This window comes from Equus caballus, chromosome 18 (assembly GCF_041296265.1).
Source record: "Equus caballus isolate H_3958 breed thoroughbred chromosome 18, TB-T2T, whole genome shotgun sequence".
NCBI lineage: Eukaryota > Metazoa > Chordata > Mammalia > Perissodactyla > Equidae > Equus > Equus caballus.
This window is the reverse complement of record NC_091701.1, coordinates 82,316,190-82,338,712: the sequence shown is the minus strand read 5'-3', so window position 1 is coordinate 82,338,712 and position 22,523 is coordinate 82,316,190. Positions and strand designations below refer to the sequence as shown.

The window sequence follows — 22,523 nt, the reverse complement described above, 5'->3', positions numbered from 1 at the left end:
TGTACATAGGCATGTCTGCAGATATATGTACATGTATGTATACACATGTATATATGTACACACACCCTCAACACACATCACATATCAACTTCAACTATAAAAACTTTACTAGATTAGACTGATCACACCCTAATAAAATGAGGCTATATACATTTTTAGGAAAAGTTAAAATAGGCAACGAGATAAACTAAAACAAATTGGTGTCTTTATCAAGGTAAGTAAATTCTGACATAGTATTCAGGAACACTTTTCTCTGTGCTCCTATCAAGGTCTTTCTCCTTTAATTGAAGAACAAACCCATATTTCAGCCTCTAGTCTACATATTAGAGAAAGGCAAAGAGAAGTTGCATATGAAGTTAATTCTGTGTGATTTGAATTTGACAAGATTTAATCATTTCTAAGACAAAAATAAAAGCCTGAAAATGTTTATATATTTTTATAAATTCTTTGTATTAATAGTAAATACAAGTATAACCTGACCACTACTACCAAAAAGCAGGCAGCAACAGCAAAGGGGGTTGGTCTTTCTAATGTCATTTAATAAAATCAATTCCCTGATGATTTGTTTACTGGAAAAGAGAAACTGCCTGAAAGTCAATATTTTTATTTTATGATTTATTGTAGTTTTGTGATTACCAGAGTATTTTAATGCTATTTTTAAAAGGTTATTTTTAAATGTGTACCATGTGCTATGAGAAAGATACATCCTCATAGGAAGTGACTTAACAGAAGTGAATTAGAAAAATGTTACTTGATCTATAGAAACACATTGCACGATTTATGATATGCATCTTAGAATATGTGACATTCTATAGTACCTTTCAATAAGAAAGCTTTACTGCTTTCTCAAAGTTTTTTTTTTTTTAAGTATTGGCAAAATCTATCTGTCTTGTTTTCCTTCAGGATAAGACTACTCATGGCTCTGAAACAAGCTTTCATATATCTGGGCACCAAGAGACAGTGTTGCTTAGCAAAACAGCAACCATGACTGTGCATTATTTTAGATAATGACATTTTATCCCATCTCTTTCCATGATCCTTTCTTTCCAAACACCCACCTAATACTATGTTTACAGTTCTACACCTTAAGCCTTTCAAATGACCGATCCTACATAAACTTCTACATATGAAGTTCTACTAAATGAATTTTTAGAGCTGGATTTTTTTTTAAAGGAAAAAAGGATTATACACCTCCTACATACAGTTACTTTTAGAAAAGCAATTTTTGTGCTGACTAAAGAGTGAAACTGTCTTCAAGTGTTAGGTTCTGCTTCACAAACTAGCTCAATGCTGAAACTCTAAGGACCCATAAAAATTATGCCCTAAAGTTAAATATTCATACCCTATTATTCCATTTACTTAACAAAACCTGAGGGACTATGTGAAAATCACTACATTCTAAATGGAAAATGAATGTTCAAGTGTTTTTTAAAAATAAGTTCATAAAGTTAACATTTGGTATTTTGACAGTTCTGTTTTGAAATAAATTTTGAAATGCTATTCCTGGTGAATTATTTACAAATTAGACATGGAAGAGTGAAAATTCAGTTTTCCTGAAGTAAGACAACACATGTTATAGTAGGAGTCATAAGACAGGAATTCTGGTTTTAGCTCTGACTTAACAGATGGAGAACTAGAGAAGTAAGAGATTTGTAAGGAATTTACAAGACTGTTCAGGGCTATACCACATAGCCTCCAATATTACAAAAAGTGAAGAATTCTTTGTATATTTGGCAATGGAACTGCATGGACTATTAAGCAACAACATGCTAATCATTTTAATATGTTTTGCTAAGTAGAAAAAAATCCAAGTACTCAAGGCATCAAGGATATACTGGACTATATTTAAAAATTAGCGGGGTTAATCGACAAAGCTAATAAATGACATGCAGGCAACAGCAAAGACTTTATGTACAATTTTAATAAAACAATCACTTCAAGTTTAAGTCTCTTTATCTTTAACGCTGAAAGCATCAAGTCCCATCTTTCAGGTAGCTGTACTATTTTTTACCAACCCGGTTGTGATTTCTTGTAAAATGATTTTGATTCATACAATCTCATGCTATTTCTCATGTTTCAGAGGCAGGAAGTATTAGTAAAGCAGAGTTACTGAAAACATTCTTTTTAAACTATGGAAAATGAACCTAATTTCCTTGGCTTTTAAAAAATAAATCTGTAATTTCAGTAAGTTTTAACTGTCTAAAGGATATACATCAACTTCCTTTAATCTGTGCAACTCTAAAGGGGGATGGCTTTTAATCCTGCCTTTCAAATTTGTGACCCTTCAAGAGGGAATCATTTATTAAACAAATTTTCTGTGCCTATTACATAATAAGTGTTCTACTGAAAACTACGGGGAATATAGTTTAAGGCACACAAGAACCTCTCTCTCAAAGAGCTTCCAAGCTAATCAGAGATGAAGTATGTACTCTATAAAAAAGGGCTGGGCAAGTATAAACTAATATCCTTACGACCAGTCTACTTATGAACCCCCCACCCCCAACAAGTACTTAAAAACAATGATTTGAAATCATAAACTTCTTTTTTGAAATGACAGGAATACAATGAATTATGGAAAAAAGGAAAGCATGCACTGGCCATTTATGGTAATCTTTCTACTGATGCAGACCTGATTAGTAAGATAATGAAATCAATATATTTCTTTAAGACCTTGACTAGAATATTTCCTCCAAGTGAATTTTTATAAACCCAAACCACTACTGTTTAGGAGAAAAATTCTAATAATCATTAATAAAGACAGAACCTTGAAAACTTTCTTCGCAAAGAGGTAACGCTACAAAAGAATGATGAAGACTGCTTTACTGTTATTTCTTGCCCAGGGAAAAGGCTTTACCAACAAGTAAATCATTTCAATTCTCCAGGGCTCAGTTTAGTCATCTGTAAAACATGAAGGAGTTACTACTCCCTTCATGGTAAAAGTTTGTTAAGTGTGAATTCCCCAAATACAGTAGAGTTTATAAGTAATACACTACACCCACACAAACATAATAAATTCTCTCATAAAAAGTAATTGTCAAGGTATAGTACTTCAAATTAAAATGCTTCACTCGAAGTAGTTATTTCTTGATTTTTATCTTTGCTCCTTTTCATCAGTCACTCCAACTAAGGGATCTGGACACAGAATAACGAGAAGACCAGAGAAGGCAGAGTGTAACTCTAAATACGCATTAATGGCTTTAGTTATTTCTCATTAAATAACGGTACCCTGTTTGCCTGGGCTTTCAGAGATATTTAGAAAACGTTTGCAATCAGAATAATTTATGATGTCCAAAATATGACACCAAAAGCACAAGCAACGAAAGAAAAAAGATGAACTGGAAATTAACAAAATTAAAGACTTTTATGACTCAAGGAACACTATCAAGAAAGTGAAAAGGGGGCCAGCCCATGGCCGAGTGGTTAAGTTCGCGCACTCCGCTTCGGTGGCCCAGCATTTCACTGGTTCGGATCCTGGGCACTGACATGGCACCACTCGTCAGGCCATGCTGAGGCGGTGTCCCACATGCCACAACTAGAAGGACCCACAACTAAAAAATATACAACTACTTACACTGGGGGAATTTGGAGAGAAAAAGAAAAAAAATAAAATCTTAAAAAAAAAAAAAACGAAAAGACAAAGAACCTGGGCCGGCCCAGTGGTGTAGTGGTTAAGTTCAGTGCGCTCCACCTCAGCGGCCCAGATTTGCAGGTTCGGATCCTGGGCACGTACCTACACCAGTCATCAAGCCATGCTGTGGCAGCATTCCATGTACAAAATACAGGAAGATAGATGGGCACAGATGTTAGCTCAGGGCCAATCTTCCTCACCAAAACAAAAACAAAACCCAAATTAAAAATGGGCAAAGGATCTGAACAGACATTTCTTCAAAGATATAAAAATGGCCAAAAAATACATGAAAAGATGCTAGACATCATTACTCATTAGGGAAATGCAAATCCAAACTACAATGAGATACCACTTTGCACCTACTAAGATGGCTATTATGAAAAATAATAACTGTTGGTGAAGATATGGAGAAATCAGAACCCTCATACACTGCTGGTGGGAATGTAAAAAGGTATAGTAGCTTTGGCAAACAGGCTGGAAGTTCCTTAAATGGTTAAACATAGTTATTATATAATCCAGCAATTTCACTCCTAGGTATATAACTAAGGGGAATGAAAACATATGCAATAAATGAATGTTCATGGGTAGTGTTATTCATAATAGCCAAAAAGCCCAAATGTCCATGAATAAAATGTTGTATATCCATAAAAATGTAATATTATTCAGCACTAAAAAGGATGAAGTGCTGACAGATACTACAACATGGATGAACCTTGAAAGTATAAGGCTAAGTAAAAGAATCTCATCACAATGGACCACATATTGTATGAGTCCATTTCCATGCAATGTCCAGAAGAGGCAAATCCACAGAGACAGAGAGATTAGTGGTTGCCTAGAACTGGCGTATGGAGAGATTGAGAGGTGATGGCTAAGGGATGCAGGGTTTCCTTTTGGGGTAATGAAAATGTCCAAAAACTGACTGTGGTACAGATGCACAACTTTGTGAACGTGCCAAAACCCAGTAAACTGTACACTTGAAATTGGTGGATTGTATGGTATGTGAATTATACTTCAATAAAGCTTTTAAAAAAACAATCTATGATGTCCACTTTTTAAACTGCAATATAATCTACTATGAAGGAGAAAGGATTAGGAGTCAGGAAATCTGCATTTTAGCCCAGTCATTACTTGGTTTTATCATCCCTCCTCTTACATGAAATTTAAAGCTTCCTGTCTCACATTCAGGGTTCCTCAGAACGTGGATTTGGTTAACCTAACACTTTCTTCACCAACTTGTGAGCATATCAGGTTCATTCTACTTCCATGTCTTCATTTTTTTTGTCCATGCCACTGCCTAGAATACACTCCCTTTAATCTCTAACTATGCAAGTTCTTCAGTAATCAATTTAAATTCTATCTTTCTCACAAAACGTCTTCTCACTAAAACCTCTTCTAAACTCTATGGCCTTTCAAGACAGTAGTGAGAATTGATACTCTGCCACGTATAAATCATTCTTTCTTACACTGTTTTCATCATCTCCACTATACCATACAGTCCTTGAGGGCAAGAGCCACATACTCACGCTTTATTATGTGTAGCAACTAGAACAATGCTTCATTTTCTATGTATAAAAATACCTAACAATAAATTTTCTTGTGATTATTTCATCAACTATATAAAAGTCAATGGTTAATAAATGTTCACTGAATAAATGACTAGACTGATACATGGCAGTAAGTAAAACCAAGATATTACTATTACTAGTCACAGCAAACAATAAAGCTGCTACTGATACTTTTAAGAAAATGATAACCCTTTAAGAGTACAAATAGTTCAGAACAAGCAATAACTTTCCCTTCGGTGATGAAAAACAAGATATTTCTGAGTGTCCTATGGCCAATCACTTATACAAACAGGCAGGACAACCCTCAAAAATAATGGTTATTCAGGTCTGGCTAAATTACCATCATTTTTAGTTACATCTATACTGCCATATAATTATAACCAGAAACTCATGCAGATAACCCGCTCATTAGGAATACACTTAAAAGTGAAAAAGAAACCTATCGTAGTCTCAGAGAAGATTCACTAATCTTTGGGAAAGGCATTTTCTATTACCACTGGTATAAGTCAACTTTCAGACCCACCCTCCACTCCTACACCAAGGCCATTACTTAGCTATTCTAGCTTCCCACTTAATTCCCTCTTCTCTAATCAAATGTCAGTCTTTACTTCTCTCCTTTTGGGAAAAAACTCACCACCAATCCCTTAGACCTCTTGCTCTCCAAACCTTGCCCCTTGTTAGATTATTCAGAGATCCTAGATTAATCCAACAGCAGGAAGAATTTGTTCAGACAGCCCATCTCATTTATGGTAAACTCCTTTATTACTTTACCTCAAACCTGAGAAAAAGCAACTCAGGCATTTACAAGTTTATCAAGCAGTACTACTGGTTTGTTTTTATTAAGTTGAGATTCATTAACGAGCCTCAATAATTGATTAAACATACAGTTAAAGGTAATTTTTCATCACTGAAGATGGAAAATACTGTCTTCTACTTATCTGTTGGAATAAACACCAGGACATGAACGATTAATCTTTTCTTCCATTCTTCTTGGTAACCAAGAAAGACGACAGGTGAGCAAAACTCTGAGTAAAATATAACAGAACGTAACTTTACAGGGCCACTTGTGGCAGAGCTAAGAAAAGAATGCAAAACAAAACAAAAAGGACTTCAGGCAAGAGTGTTTATGTATTAACGGGAGAAAATGGATGTCCCTGGTGGTCTGTTGGTTAAGATTCGGTGCTCGATGAGGCCCTAGTTCATTTCCAGGTCAGGGGACCACACCACTCATCTGTCGGTTGTCACACTGTGGTGGCTGCGTGTTGCTGTGATGTTGAAAACTGTGCCACTGGGATTTCAAATACCAGCAGGGTCACCCATGGTGTGCAGGTTTCAGGAGAGCTTCCAGACTAAGACAGACTAGAAAGAAGGAGCTGGCCACCCACTTATGGCCATGAAAACCCTGTGAATAGCAGGAAGCACTGTGTCTCTCTATATACAGCACTGGAAGGTGAGAGGATGGTGCAAAGAGATTGGGCAGGGTTCCACTCTGCTGTACACAGGGTTACCAGGAGTCAGATCAACTCGACACCACTAAGAAAATTCTTATCAAGTTTCAAATGTCTCAAAAATCTACCTTCATAGATTTGATCATGTAAAATACATTTAAAACCATACTTTCTTCTTACAATTTCAGAACCGTGATCAGAGCTAACCTCTTCTATAATGACCAAGTTAGCATATATATTAAATTGGCCATTTTCACATCATCAGTTTGTTGCTTTAGTTCATGATCTTTTTACCGTCACCCCAAAAGGCAATTTACTGTTTCCACGATACTGTGAGAAATCATTTAATTCTCTGGTAGCCCACAGACATGTTCCAGAAAGAAAATTTTCTGCCTTTTCAGATTTCAGTTATCTACCTGCACCCCCCAAATCTTTAAAGATAAGTGTTTTGTAAACATTTTAGTCATTGAACAGGTAAAAACAGCACATATTAATATTTTATAGAAAATACTAGTACATCCTCAAAATAAGACAATATTCTTACACTAACAACTTCAGCATACATAACTGTCAACTTCAGCACAAAAAGAATAAGATATACCACAGCAACTTCATTTAATGCTTTGTTTTCTTAAGTATAAGGGACTTATTTGTGTCCCTGTGGCTGGATTATTAGTTATTTTCCTTCTAAGTTTAACCAACTTAAAAAACTAACAGCATGTATATTTAAAATGTCCTATAGTTAAATGCTGCTTCGAAGAGCCAAAAAAAGGAAAAAAAAAAGAGAGGTACTGAAACTTGTTTTGCATTCTAGCTAAAATGAATATCACTTGATTCAACTAGTTGACCAAGGACTTCCACAGTGGGAACAAAAAAAGAGAAAAGAAAATTCGTCTAAGCAGTAAAGTCTCAGTAGACAATCATATTGGTGAAACTCACTATTTAGTTATCAAATATAAAACTCACTGATAATTACACTAAGACATACTAGAAAATCATCAAAGAATAAGTTGATGAGTATGTAAAAAATAAACAAACACAGGGAGAAAGCTAAGTACACTAATCAGTTATCACTGCGTAATAATTTCCCATGAGAATAGTCTTCTTAAAAAAAGGACTGGACCACATGAGATGTTCTTTCACATTTAGAGAGAGAACCAGAGAGACTTTTTTTGTCTGAAATAATAATAGAAGGAAGTAGTCTGTTCAGGGCTATTAGAACCTCAACAGAAGAGTTAAATTCAGACTAAATTCACTTTAAGAGTTAACTCTTACATAGCTTACTTGCCTATTCACGAATATCTTGATTATTTTACAGAAAATTTTCAAAAACTGGAGCTAAAAAGATAACAGGGCAGTTCAAATAACACCTTCCCGTCACAAACTGCTATTTCTCATTCAAATGAAACGTCTTTCATTGAAATAAATAAAGATATAGTGACAGATCCCATTAGTGTAAAAGGTCATAAAGACCTAAATATAAAATTAGCTAACTGGTTAATAAATATAGGTATATCCATACGATGAAACGTCTCATAATTAAAAAAAAGAAATGAGGAAGCTCTTTATGTACTGATGCAAATCAAGTGCAAAGCCCTACTAAGTGGGGGAAAAAGCAAGATATAGGATAGTATATATAGCATACTACCATCTGTATAAAATGGGGGAAGAAGAGTACATACATATTTGCTTGTGTATGGATAGATATCTCTGAAAGGACAAATAAATTGTAGGGTCAGCTCCAGTGGACTAGTGGTTAGAGACCTACACCACTTGTCTGTCAGGGGTCATCCTGTCCCAGTAGCCCACAAACAAAAAGAGGAAGACTGGCAACAGATGTTAGCTAGGGGAGAATCTTCCTCAAGAAAAAAAAAGGAATTGTAACACTTGAGTGATTGGGGGTACACAGGACTTTTTGCTACATTTTATATGTTTTGAATTATGTACTATCTGAATTACTTATTAAAAAAATAAAATTGGAAATATAATCCTTTCTTCCGTTACTTCACCAGGTGTCATCTCTCTTTCCTTTGATTGTTTTCTTATGACATATATTCTGCCTTATTAGACACTGTGTCCCTAGAAGTTCCTGGAGGGTAGAGATAAGACTGGGTAATCTCACCTGAGGATTCATTGCAGCTTCTGCCCAGTGTATTAAACACAGTAATAATAATGATGAACAATTTAAAAAATAAGAAACATTTGTCGAGCACGTGTGAAATGCCTGGCATTAAATATGTACTAACTTACTTATATAGTTTGCAAGTATTAACTTAGTAAATCCCACATTTCTATGAGGTAGATACTGTACATTTATGGCGAAGGAAACTGAGATATGATTAAACTTGCCCAAGGTTCCAGAGCTAGGAAGTTAAAATGAAGCTAAAAAATGAATAGCTACCATTAACTGAATCCCTAAGGAGGTACTTTATAATTATCTCACAACCCTACAAAGTATGTGGTACTATTCTAATTTAACAGATAAGGAAACTAAGACTGAGAGAGATGAAGAAATTTCCTGTAGGTCACAAAATTCCTTGAGGGTAGGCATACGACAGTAGTGGCAACAGCAGGATTCAAACTCAGGTCTGCGATTCCAAACTCATTGCTCTTTCCACTAACTACATTCCGTGTCACCTTAAGCGCTAACTCAATATTTGAATTACCCCAAACTGTTGTCTCAAGTGATACTGCAGTAGAGATGAGCTCACACAAGAAAAAAAAAAATCCTTGCATTTTTTCCATTCCCTAACTACTATATCCTTAAATTCAGATTTGAACTCTCACTATTCAATAAAGAAGCCATCATTGGAAGTGACACTGTCATCAAGAAAGATGCTTACAAGACTATGTCACAGGCTGTCTATAAACAAGTTTATATAACCATATCTGATAAGCTATTTATGGAATAAATGAAATTATAAATTTCAGTGGTATATTCTAAGCATTAAGTTACAAGTAAACAATTTTTCCTACTGTGGAAAAAAAGAAAAAGCATTTTTTAAATGAGATGAAGTGAAGGATACATACTTGGTTTTACTATAACCATATTGTACTCCCCAAAACAAAACCTAACATCTTGGAAACCGAGAGACAAAATGAAGCTGCTTCTTGAAGAAGAAACGAAAATTTCTATTAATCAGGTCTAATTAAAAAAAATGAATTTCAGAAAGCAGAAAAAGGAAGGTGCCATTTTATGGATCAGGTTTCTAAGTCTCCTTAGGCTCTTAGGTGAAAAAAAATCATTTAAAAGAGGTACCACTAGAGTTTTAAATTTCACAAGTGCCCTTTTAACATTTTTTGGTCAATGTGTCAAAGATTCATTCACTTTGTGAATACACGTGTTCACTAAAAAAAACACGTTCAAGCAGATTTAACTGTAATTTTTACTGATGCCTGGGAAGGAGTAGAAGTATAATTTAATACCATGCACCACATGAATATTCAAATATTAATGAACATAAAAGTTTGAAAAGTTTCACCTGGAATTGCTAAGAAATACAGACTAAGAATTTACAAACAAAATAAAATTTAAAAAATCTTTTGGATAAGACTGAATAAAGAAGCCATGAGAAAACTTTTTTTTTTAATTTCACAAAGGAAGAGTCGTTGTCATATACTGTCTGTCAGGGAAAAAGAATTCTGGTCAAGTGATGATTGATGGCTTGCAGAAAATCTGTCAACGAAAAAGTAACCTAGAGCATCGTCAATACTAAAATTTCCTCAATGTCTGGAAAAAAGACCATCTTCCCAATCCTTATGGAAAAATTCTCTTTATTGCATCTCCTTAAGTTACTCAGCAATGACAAATTACTAATGTGGTTTTTCAAGACTTTCAGTACAGTAACGCAGGTTTTGGAAAAGTGATTTGGGTACAGAACGCAGAAGACAGCGCTGCCACGAGCAATCCATGTTTATTCCTCGCAGGAAGCCTGGAAGCATCAGTCGCGTCCGCCACACCGTGGGGGCAGGTGAGTATCTCTAAGACAAGCAAGCTGGCTACCTTTACGCCCCAGCTAAGACGACCGTTTTGCTTTTACTTTTCGGCCAGGAAACGCGCCGTGAGCGTAAGGGACCCAAGAGCTGGCGGCCGAAAGTACGTTTCAGGCTCGACCCCCGGACGGCAGACCGCCGCGAGCGGGGGCCGCGCGAGCCGGGGCTCCCAGGAAGGCGGCGCTCGGGCAGGCCGCGGCCAGGTCCTCCGCAGCCGTCCGGGCTCCCGACGTCCCTCTTCCCCACGGGCGAAGCAGAGCCCGCGGCTCGCGCCCCGCCGCTCCCGCCCGTGCGAGGCCACCGAGGCCCGCGGAGGGGCCGGCTGTGGGGCGCGCGGAGTCGGCGGGGCCGGGGCCGGGGCCGGGGCCGGGGCCGGGCGGACGGCGGGACGCGGCCGGGCTGCGGGGCCGGGCGGACGGCGGGGCGCGCCGCGAGCCGAGCGCCCGGCGGCAGGACGCAGCGTGAAAACCGAAACCGCGCTGGGCGGCCGCTGCCCTCCGCGGGCCGCCGGCGCTCCAAGCCGCCCGGCGCGTCCTCCGCGGCGCCCGGCCGGCGGCCCGCTGTCCGCGCCGCGCCCGGCGGGCAGGGCGGGAACGGCGGCCCGCGCGGCCGCACAAAGGCCGGGCCCTTCCCGCGCTCCGCCCGCCCGCCCGCCGCCCGGCGGGGACGGCGGGGCCGCGGCGGGCTCCCCCGGGGCGGACCCGCTCCGCTCCGTCCGCCTCGGCCCGGCCCGGCCCGGCGGGAAGGCGGCCCAGCGCCCGCCGCCCCCCGCCGAGCGCCGCCGCTGGCTGCGGGCAGATCGCCGCCGGCCGCCGGCCGCCGCTGCCCGGCCGCCATTACTCTTTGTTCGGCGGCGGCGCGGCCGCCCGCGGCTCCATCTTTGCGGCGGCTGCTGCGAGCGCGGCCGAGCGGGCGGCGTGGGCCCGGCCCGGCCGGCGCTGCCTCCGCCTCCTGCTCCTCTTACCGGCGGTACGAGCGCCTCCGTCACTGCTTTCGTTCGCCGCCCGGCTCTCGCTGGAGTTTTATTCTCTCCCCCACGTAACACACCGCGTCAAACTACACCTCCGCCGCGTCACTCACCAGCACTCGGCTTCTCCCAGCCGCCGGGCCACAGGCAGCCGCCGCCGCCGCCGACTGAGGAGCCGCAGCCAGGGAGCAGCCAGCGCCGCCCAGTGCCGAGTGCGCAGCGGCCGCGCCCGGAAACAGCCGAGCGCGCCCGGAGGAGCTCGGGCGGCCCCGCCCCGCGCGCCGGAGGCGGGGCTCCCGAAGGCCTTCGGGCGTCTTCGGGCGTCTTCGGGCGCGGCGGAGGGGAGCAGGGGAGCGGAGGCGCGGTCTCAGCCTCGCCGCGGCGTTGGGCCAAGCAGCCCGACGGCGGAAGTCTGAAGGAGGGAGCGGGGCGCGGGTGCGGCCCCGGGGAATTCCCGCGGGCGTTGGCGGCTGGACGGAAAGCCCCCGCGGCGGTGAGCGGCTGCGAGCCCGTGGCGGGCCGGGCGTAGGCTGGGCGGGAGGGTCCGCTCCGTGGGGCGCCCGTCCCGAGCACTTGCGGGGACCTTGCGGTGGCCGGCGGTCCTCAGTGCGGGCGGGCGCTCGCCAGCGTCCCCCCCCCCACCGCCCTCTCCCTCCCTGGGTCCCGCGGCCGTGATGCCGTTTCTGTCCTCACCGCGACCCGGCTCCTCACCGTCGCCCCTCACCGGGCCGCTGCCCACTGACCGCGCCCCGACCCCGGAGCCCAAGGCGCCCTCACCTACCGTGCCGCGCCCTCCCCTCCCCGCGACCTCCCTCCTCACCGCGCCCCCCCCACCATCCCCCTCCTCACCGCGCCCCCCCCACCATCCCCCTCCTCACCACGACCCATCCCCTCACTGCGGCCCCCTCCTCACCATCCCCCTCCTCACCGTGTCCCCCCTCACCATCCCCCTCCTCACCGCGCCCCCCCACCATCCCCCTCCTCACCACGACCCATCCCCTCACTGCGGCCCCCTCCTCACCATCCCCCTCCTCACCGTGTCCCCCCTCACCATCCCCCTCCTCACCGCGCCCCCCCACCATCCCCCTCCTCACCACGACCCATCCCCTCACTGCGGCCCCCTCCTCACCATCCCCCTCCTCACCGTGTCCCCCCTCACCATCCCCCTCCTCACTGCGCCCCCCCACCATCCCCCTCCTCACCACGACCCATCCCCTCACTGCGGCCCCCTCCTCACCATCCCCCTCCTCACCGTGTCCCCCCTCACCATCCCCCTCCTCACCGCGCCCCCACCTCACCATCCCCCTCCTCACCGCGCCCCCCTCCTCACCATCCCCTCCTCACCGTGTCCCCCCTCACCATCCCCCTCCTCACCGTGCCCACCTCACCATCCCCCTCCTCACCGTGCCCACCTCACCATCCCCCTCCTCACCGTGCCCCCCACCTCACCATCCCCCTCCTCACCGTGCCCACCTCACCATCCCCCTCCTCACCGCGCCCACCTCACCATCCCCCTCCTCACCGTGCCCACCTCACCATCCCCCTCCTCACCGCGCCCCCACCTCACCATCCCCCTCCTCACCGCGCCCCCCTCACCATCCCCCTCCTCACCGTGCCCCCCCCACCATCCCCCTCCTCACCGCGCCCCCCTCCTCACCATCCCCCTCCTCACCGCGCCCCCCACCTCACCGCGCCCCCCTCCTCACCGCGCCCCCCTCCTCACCATCCCCCTCCTCACCGTGCCCACCTCACCATCCCCCTCCTCACCGTGCCCCCCCCCACAGCGCCCCCCACCTCAGCATCACCCCTCCTCAACCTGCCCCCCACCTCACTATCCTCCTTCCTTACCACGCCCCCCACCGCGCCCCCCACCTCATCATTCCCCCTTGTCACCGTGCCCCGCCCCCCCAGAGCCTGCGCTCCCCCCTCTGTCCCGTGGAGCGCCAGAGTGTCCTGGGAGCGGACCCCCTCCTCCCGGGCCGCGTTCACAGGCTCCCAGGCTCACCCGCTCCCAGGCTCGGTTTCTTCTCTCCGTGAGCCCCTCTCGCCCGCGGCTCCAGCGGTCTCGTCTCGGGGCCTCTCGGCTCTGGCTTCTGCTCTGCCTCCCACTCCTGTCGTCCTCGGCCCACGAGGCCTCCTGGACGCCCGGCCACACCCTCCCCCGCGTGCCCTTCTGTCCGCTGTGCCATCGGGCTTCCTCCTGCCGCTTCTCCAGCTCTTAAACATCGGGATCCGGCGAAGTGGGCCTTGTGGGTCCACCAGGGACGCTCCCCGACGGCTCCGGACACCTCTGCCCAGACCGCGCCGCCGGAACTCAGGCCTGTGTGTTGCTCTGGAACTCCAGACTCAAATTCCAGCCGCCTTTGCTACGCCTTCGTTTCGATGACCAGTGACGGGGCGGCCACGCTCAACCTGTGCATCGTGTCCCTCCGAAAGCCCTGACGGGATCCTAGCCATCGGCTCAGTTCAAGCCCGCGACCTGAGACAGCCCAGCGCGCGTCACAACGCCTAGCCCTGTCGGCCCTGAAAAAATGCGTTTGTGGCCTCTCTCCCATCCCATGGCCACTTTTTCATCGCACTGTAGTCAAGCCACGGTCGCCTCTTGCTTGAAGTCCTGTGGTCACTACCATCGAGGTGCTACAAAACTGCTCTTGGCTCATCCCAATCCAGTTGCCATACTGCAGCCAGAGTGATTTTATTTTTCCCACTGAGGAAGGTTGTCCCTGAGCTCACATCTGTGCCCATCTCCTCTCTCGTGTGTGTGGGTCCCTGCCACAGCATGACTGACAGTGGTGCAGGTCTGTGCCTGGGATCCGAACCAGTGGCCCCAGGCTGCTGAAGTGGCATCCCCCCAACTTAACCAGTCGGACACGGGCAGGTCCCCAGAGTAATTTTTTTTTTAATGTAAATCTGATGAAATCACTACTCTGCTTGAATTCCTTCAGTGACTTCCCTTTGCTTCCTGGACACAGTCTAAGCTCCTTATCATGGAGACCAGGCCTTCCACCGTCTGGGCTTGTCATCCTCCCCAGCCTCCCCCACTGTCCCCCCAGCTGTCTGCACTCCAGCCACATGTCTTTTTGTTTTTTCCAGGCTCTGTTCTGTTTTTTCCCTGTTACAGGCTCTCACCTCAAGGTACTGACACATGCCGTTCCCCTCCCCTGGAATGCTTTTCTCTCACCCACTCCTCCTATGTAGTTGTAACTCACCACTTTCCCTTCTGATTCATCACACTTGTAATTATTTGTTTAATATCCATGTAAGGTCTGTGCTGTTAGGGACCACATCTGTCTTGTTCACGCCCAGCCTTTCCCCTCCTATCGCTAGCACAATATCTAGAATGTAGTGGTGCTTGTTACCTATTTATTGAATTAATAATGAATATCTGTGTGGTTCCGGACAAAGTCTCTTAATATTTTGGGATTCAAATCCTGGCTCAGCTACTTTCTAGCTATGTGACTTTGGGCAAATTGTTTACTCTTCTCCCTCAGTGTTTCCATCTGTAAAATAAAGATCATAAAAGCACCTGCATCATAGTGTTATTGTGATAATTAAATGAGATCAATCCTGGCAAGTCTTTTTGGAACGGTGTTTGGGATGTACTGGGTGTTAACTAAAATGGTGCCTATTACTAGCTTTTACTTGTATATGTCACATCTAATACATTTTCAAAACTGAGTTTATCATCTTCCTGCTCTTCTTACCTTGCCCCTATACGTGATACCAAAATCTTGGAATTATCTACACATAGCATGTATTTACCCACCCACCCACCAAATATAGTAATTTTTTATTTTAAAATTTCCTCATATTCTTCCTTTCTGTTCACATTGACCTTCATTTGGGCTTTACCTCTTCACGTCTTAGTTACTTTCCTAACTTCCTGGTGCTTTCTGACTGCAGGCCCACTTCCCGTGTTCACTTGTGCCCTACTGTCAGACCAGTGGGCCTTAAACAGTTATTAAATCATGAATTCTCCTTGACTTCTGCTCTCCTGGCCTCTGTTCTCAGCTAACTTTGTTCATTCACTCATTCATTCATTCAAGTGCAAGTTATTTTACTAAACATTTTGGATATACTTCAGATTTGAAATCTAGTCTGCCAATTTCATGTATTCTGCTCTAGCATCTCCGTAAACCATAGAAATGAACTAGAAATGTCCACCTTGCAGCATCCATTTTTTGTCTCTGGGACTTGGAAGCTACCTCCATGTTTGAGGTACCCAACTTCTAAATTGGAAAATGTAGTCAATACTGGGGAGATGAAAGTAGAGAAGAGCACACGGCTATAATTTGGCGTAGGATAAGACAGATAAGTGCCTTGAGATAGGTCCAGAAAAGGGGGAAGGTCTCATGGGATAATTAGAAAAGCCTTCAAGGAGAAAGTGATATCTGAGAGCTTTTCTCTAACCACGGCTTCCTTTTCCTGTTATTTTTCTCTCTTGCTTCCGCTGTTGAACCTAATTTTCACCCTCACTGCAAACTGAAGCTCCATGAACCCTGCCTATTCTAGTTCATCACCTCTCATGACTTAATTTGCCTTCCTCCCTAACCCCAAGGCCATGGTGACCTATTTCATTTATTCTAAAAATATCTGTCGAGCACCTACTTTGTGCCATGTACTCTTTTAGAAACTGGGGATATAGCAGGGAATAAAACAATTGTTTCTGCTCTCAAGTGGTACTAAAATCTTCATCCTCTCCTCTTTCTGACGTTTTCATTTTTCTTCACCCCTTTGTGCTTTCATCCAGTCTCATGATTGTAAATACAATAGGTATGCTGATAACTCTCAAAATTATATTTTCTCCCCAAATCACTCTCCCAAACTCCAGATTCATTTAAACAACTGCCTACTCACACCTCCTCTTGGATGTTGTTTCTGTCTTGGTTCCTAGAATCTGAGGCAAAAGCTTCTGTGCTGTTATCTCATTAGGGAGTACACTCCCAGGGAAATGAGGGTAGGCAAAAGAAGTGAGTCAGGAGAGGAGGTCAAGATTCAGTCAGTGGGATGCTAACACTGCCCTCTTCCCCAGTGCACACTTACTTCCATTTTGTGTGGGCACCAAAAGACCTGCTTGTGAGATGTGTGGCCTGCGCCTGAGGCAAAGCATTGTTGGTGGTGTGCTTGAAGTTGGTTTGCCATGGCAATAGGAACAGACTAAGTGGCCAAAGGCACCACAGGCGAGGGACCAAGAGGATCTGAGATGCTGCAGACATCTGATAGACATCTCAAACTCAGTATGTCCAAATCAGAACTGATACGCCTCCTCACATCTGCACCTGCAGCTTTTTCCATCTTAATTGCTGAGGGTAAAAATCTTGGCATGATTCTTAGTGCCTTCCTTTCTCTCACACCCCACATCTATTCCTTTAGGAAATTTTATTGACTGTACCTTCAAAATATATCCCAAAACTGACTACTTACAGCTTCCACTGAAAGTGAGCCAGGTCTACAGTATCTTTGTCTCTCGCCTGGATTACTGCAAGTGTTTCTTGAGAGGTCTCCCTACTTCTTCCCCAGCCGCACTTCTGACTTTAGGACCTTGGGGCTGTTTCAGTGTTTAAAATGCTGTTCTTCTAAATATCAAGAGAGGTAACTCACCTTCAAGTCTTTGCCGAAATGTCACTTTCTCACTGAGGCCTCGACCATACTATTTAAAATTGCAACCTGACACCCACCTCCACCACCCCCATAGACATCCCACTTTTCTGGAATCCCCTTACCTTGTTAGTATTTTTTTCTATGATCCTTATTACCTTCAAACACTCTATTTTACTACTTTTTATGTTTATTGTTGACTGGCTCCCCTGCTAAACTACAAGTTCTAAAAAGCAATATCTTTGTTTTGTTCACTGATGTATCTCAAACACTTGAAATATGATAGGTACTGACATATGATAGGTACTCAGTATATATTTGTTAAATGAATTTTCTACTTGCCTGTCTTCAGTCTGAGGCAGTTCATACTGTTCAGATTTATTTTCTTGGTTGCTTTTGCAGTTAGAATGAGGAGGTATTTAATAGATTTCCTTCTTATTTGGTAAGATTTCCTCTAACCTTAATGTAATAGATATCAATACAGTAAATATTTCTGGATCAGGAAGCAATGGAAATCCTTAACATCCCTTTAAGAGCAGATAAAAAAAGTGAATGACCCAAATGTCTCCACTACTAGTTAACTATTTAATTCATTTTTTGTCCCTTATATATACACAGATCTCTTTTAACACTTGTTACACTGTAACTATTCATTTGCTTGTCTACATCCTTTATTGAACCATGAGCTCCCTAAAGGCAAAGTTTTGTTTTGTTGAACTTGCATCGCCAGTAACTAGCATATAGTAGGTGCTCCGTAATGTTTCTTGAATGAAAGAGTGAATGATTGGTTAGGGTTTCTCCAGCACTGATCAAGGGAGAGGTACCCTGCCCAGCTGATTCAAGCAACTGATCTACTTAGTGATTCTTTCCTGCGTATAGATGCATATAGTTGGAACTGGTGCAGGTGGAGCTGTTATCAATGCTCATGAAGTAATCTTGTGATTTTAATTGTGCTTTCCAAATAGTTTTCCAACAGAGAAGAGAAAGCGCTGATCTGTTACAACTGTTCCTGGTCTGTTTACCAGTCGCAGTTCCCCATGTAAATTAATATATTGCTTCTTAAAATTAATCTTAACCACAAAAAAACTCTTGACTTCCACTTCCTCCTCTAGCTACTGTCCTCTTTTTTTTTTTTGCTTTCATTACAGTTAATATCCTTGAAAGAGTTTTATATTCACAGTCCTAATTTCTTTTCTCTCATTTTCTGTTAAATCCACTCCTACTAGCTCTCGCCCCCAGCATTCCACCATAGCTGCTCTCCGTGTTACTTAATCCAATGGCTTCCTCTCAGTCTTTATCTTACTTGACCTATCAGCAGCGTTTGACACACTTGGTCACCCTCCTCCCCCTAACACTTCCTTCACTTGTTATGCTTCTTTCTTCAGTGTTACAGGACACTTCACTCTCCTGGTTTTCTTCCTACACTACTGGTCACTGTTCTCGTTTGCTCGCTGACCTCTTAATATTGGAATGTCCTAGGACTTTGTCCTTGGACCTCTTCTTTACTCTCTTTTAGTGATGTCATTCAATCTTATGGCATTAGATATGATAAACACACTCACAACTCCCTGGTCTCAGATCCAGACTTACATATTCATGGACCTCAGTACCTCTGCTTGGATGTTTAATAGGCCTCTCCATTTTATTGCATCCAAAACCAAACTCCTGATCTCCCCTCCCCTCCAAAACCTTCTCTAGCTACAGCCTTCTCTGCCTCAGTAAAGGCAGCTTCATCATTCCCATCGCAGAGGCCGACTCAGCAGCTCCTTTACATCCCACGTCCAATCTGTCATCAGATCCTATTGCTGTCTCTCCAAAATGTGTGACCACTCTTTCCATCTCCACTGATGCCACCTCGGTCCAAGCCACTGTCACATTTGACTAGGATTTGGTATCAGCCACCCTTAACCTTCATTCTGTTCTTGCCACAGAAGCCAGAGTAATCCTTTTAAAACATGATTCTGTTCAAAACTGTTCAGTAGCCCTCGTCTCACTCAGAAAAGCTGTGATTCTTATCGTTAGGCCTGTAAGACCCCATTTCCTCTCTGATCTCACTTCCTGCGATTCTTCCCCCGACTTTCTCTGCTCTGGCCTGTTGTCCACCTTGCTGTTCCTCAAACACTTTGGACATACTCTGTCCTCAGGGGCTTTGCATTTTCTATTCCCTCTGCTCAGCATGCTCCCTCCAGACATTTCCATGTCCTCCTCGCCTCCTCAGGTCTTTACTCAAAAGTCACTCTTCCTGGGAGGCCTTCTCTACCACCCTGGTGAAAATTGGTCTCTCTCCACACACCCCTCCTTTGCTATTTTTCTCCATAGCACCTGTCACTTCCTGGTATGCTATATACTTAGCTCCATAGCACCCCTCACTTTCTATATGCTACATAATTAATTTCATAGCTCCTCTCACTTCCTGGTATGCTACATACTTAGCTCCATAGCACCCCTCACTTCCTGGTATGCTACATACTTAGCTCCACAGCAACCCTCACTTCCTGATATGCTATATACTTAACTCTATAGCACCCATCCCTTCCTGGTATACTACCTATGTAACTCCATAGCACCCCTCACTTCCTGGTATGAAGTTTATATTTAGCTCCACAGTATCACTCATTTCCTGGTATATTATATACTTATTTCCATACCTTCCTGGTATGCTACATACTTAACTCCATAGCACCCCTCATTCCCTGGTGTGCTATATGCTTAGTTCCATAGCACCCCTCCCTTCCTGGCATGCTACTTAGACCATAGCACCCCTCATTTCCTGGAGTTCTAGTTACTTACCTCCATAGCACCCCTCATTTTCTGGTGTGCTGTATACTTAGTTCCATAGCACTCCTCCCTTCCTGATATGCTATATACTTAACTCTATAGCACCTCTCACTTCCTGGTATGCTATATACTTAACTCCATAGCAGGCCTCACTTCCTGGTATGCTATATACTTAACTCCATACCAGGCCTCACTTCCTGGTATGCTATATACTTAACTCCATACCAGGCCTCACTTCCTGGTATGCTAAATACTTAACTCCATAGCAGCCCTCATTTCCTGGTATGCTACATAATTAACTCCATAGTACCCCTCATTTGCTGGTGTGCTATATACTTAATTCCACAGTACCCCTCATTTCCTGGTATGCTATATGCTTATTTCTATAGTACCCCTCCCTTCCTGGTGTGCTATATACTTAACCATAGCAACCCCCGCCTCCTGGTATGCTACACACTTAACTCCACAGTATTCCTCATTTCCCAGTGTGCTATATGCTTAATTCCACAGTACCCCTCATTTCCTGTTATGCAATATGCTTAGTTCCATAGCACCCCTCCCTTCCTGGTGTGCTATATACTTAACTCCATAGTACCCCTCCCTTCCTGGTATGCTAAGTACTTAACCCCATAGCAAGCCTCACTTCCTGGTATGCCTCATACTTAACCCCATAGCGTGCCTCACTTCTTGGTATACTACATACTTAACTCCATAGCACCAGTTATTTCTTGGTGTGCTATATACTTAACTCCATAGCATGCCTCCTTTCCTGGTATGCTACATACTTAACTCAATCATTTGGTTTGTTGTCCATCTGAACCCACCTGGGCAAGGATTTTTATCTCTTTTCACTGCTGTATCCTTAATATCTACTGTCTTATACATAGCTGGCACTCAAATGTTTATTGAGTGAATGCAGTTGAAATTCTGGATTTAATATTAATCTCCTGACATTTGGTTAGCATGAACAGGTCTCCCTCAGCCTGACCACCTCTGGGTGCATCTATAAATCTTGAGTTTCTGTGTTGAATCATGGTGGTTCCACCAAAGTATTGTCTTCTTGTGGGGCGTGATTTCAGCATGGCCATGCTCTTTGCCTTCTCTGCCTCAGTTCCATAGAATCTGAAAGATATGAGGACCTCTGAAGCTTTCTGATCTTTCCACATCCCAGAGTCAGAACTGAAGAACTGATAAGCAAGATTCTGGTTGCTTTTAGTTTCTATTTTGGGGACCAATTGGTAAGCTACTAGTACTGCTGCATTCTCTTCTTCCTTGTGACTGAAAGCGATGTCATATAAACAAAGTCAAATGGCCTCTTATCCTCCTAGAAGTTGCAAAAAGACCAGTGGTTGGCAATTAAAATCAATAGTTGTAACAAGCAAAGATTTATTGAGTGCTTACTTTGTACTAGGCACTGTTCTGAACACTTTTGATGTATTAACTAATTTAATCCTTATAATAACCCAATGAGGAAAATATTAACATTAGGAACATGTTATAGATGAATAAGCTGAAGCCCAGAGTGGTGAAGAAATGTCTCCTATGTCTTAGAGCTAGTAATGACAGAGTCAGATGTGAGCCCAGACAGTCTGGCTCCAGCCTGCACTCTTAACACTGTACTCCACTATCTGGTTGTTGGATGAAAAGAAGGGAGGGACTTTGCATTGACAAGAAAGCATAGTAATTGTAATTTAATTAGTGTAAGTCTGTCATTCTGAAAGCATCATAGTAACCCAAGCACTTTCTTCTGACATTAGCCTATCGCCATTTTCATGCCTGACACAAGAATCAGGCTAACTAGCTTCCAAGAAACCCTGTCACTCTTCCTAGGCAAAGGAGTAGGCTCCTTGAAACACTGCCAAACCGTTCCCTCCATCTTTGCTTCCCTAGCTCCTACTCTAGCTGAGCTCTGAAGTGTGTGTTATAAACCCTGAGTACCCTACCTAACTCTCCCCCACAACATGCTCATCTGGTTTAGGTGCCTGAACTCTATGTTTTCGTTTTCATCAAAGCACCTATCACACTTCCTTATCACTGTTTGTTTAGTTGTCTAGTTCCCTGCTAGACTGAACCCTCTGTGAGGACAGAGATTGCATCTGCCTTATTCGTTGCTGTATCCTTAATGCCTAGCATGGTGTTTAGCACATTGGAGGAGTGCAATAAAAATTTTTTGAATGAATAAAAGTGGTATTTCTGTAGAATATCTGCAATCATATCCATGCATTAAAGTGAATTTTCCTGTGGCCAGGCTAGTCCATCTTTTTAGAAATGGAAAAGATAATTTTCTTTTCGTCTGCCTTCTAGCTGTTGGGCATTCATGTTATCGTTGCCTATGCCATAATGCTAGATTTCAACTTGTGCCTCTTTCTGCTTCAGATTCAACTAGTGTTCAACTGCTGTATAATAGGTGTCTCCCTAGGGTCTTTCATATCTATCTGCTGATTTAAGTGGAGATAACTTCTTTGAGTTTCAGTTTCCTCAGCTATACAACCAAGATACCTAACTGACTTGTGCAAGATCAAACTGTAAGTTTGAGAACTGGGATT

General features: G+C 43.9%; 1 protein-coding gene across 16 annotated transcripts in view; it reads right to left on the bottom strand.

The window, feature by feature from the left end:
• The window catches only part of CREB1 (cAMP responsive element binding protein 1), a 63,193-nt gene extending 51,331 nt beyond the window's left edge, over window positions 1–11,862 (bottom strand). For 7 of the 16 annotated variants that reach the window (XR_011428132.1, XR_011428124.1, XR_011428125.1 and 4 more), the window contains exon 1: window positions 11,715–11,845. The gene's annotated coding sequence lies outside the window, so the exon portion shown is untranslated. Of the gene's footprint in view, window positions 1–11,598 lie in introns of all 16 variants that reach the window. The other 9 variants (XR_011428126.1, XR_011428128.1, XR_011428129.1 and 6 more) reach the window with 5 other exon arrangements.
• Between the last annotated feature and the right edge of the window lie 10,661 nt (window positions 11,863–22,523).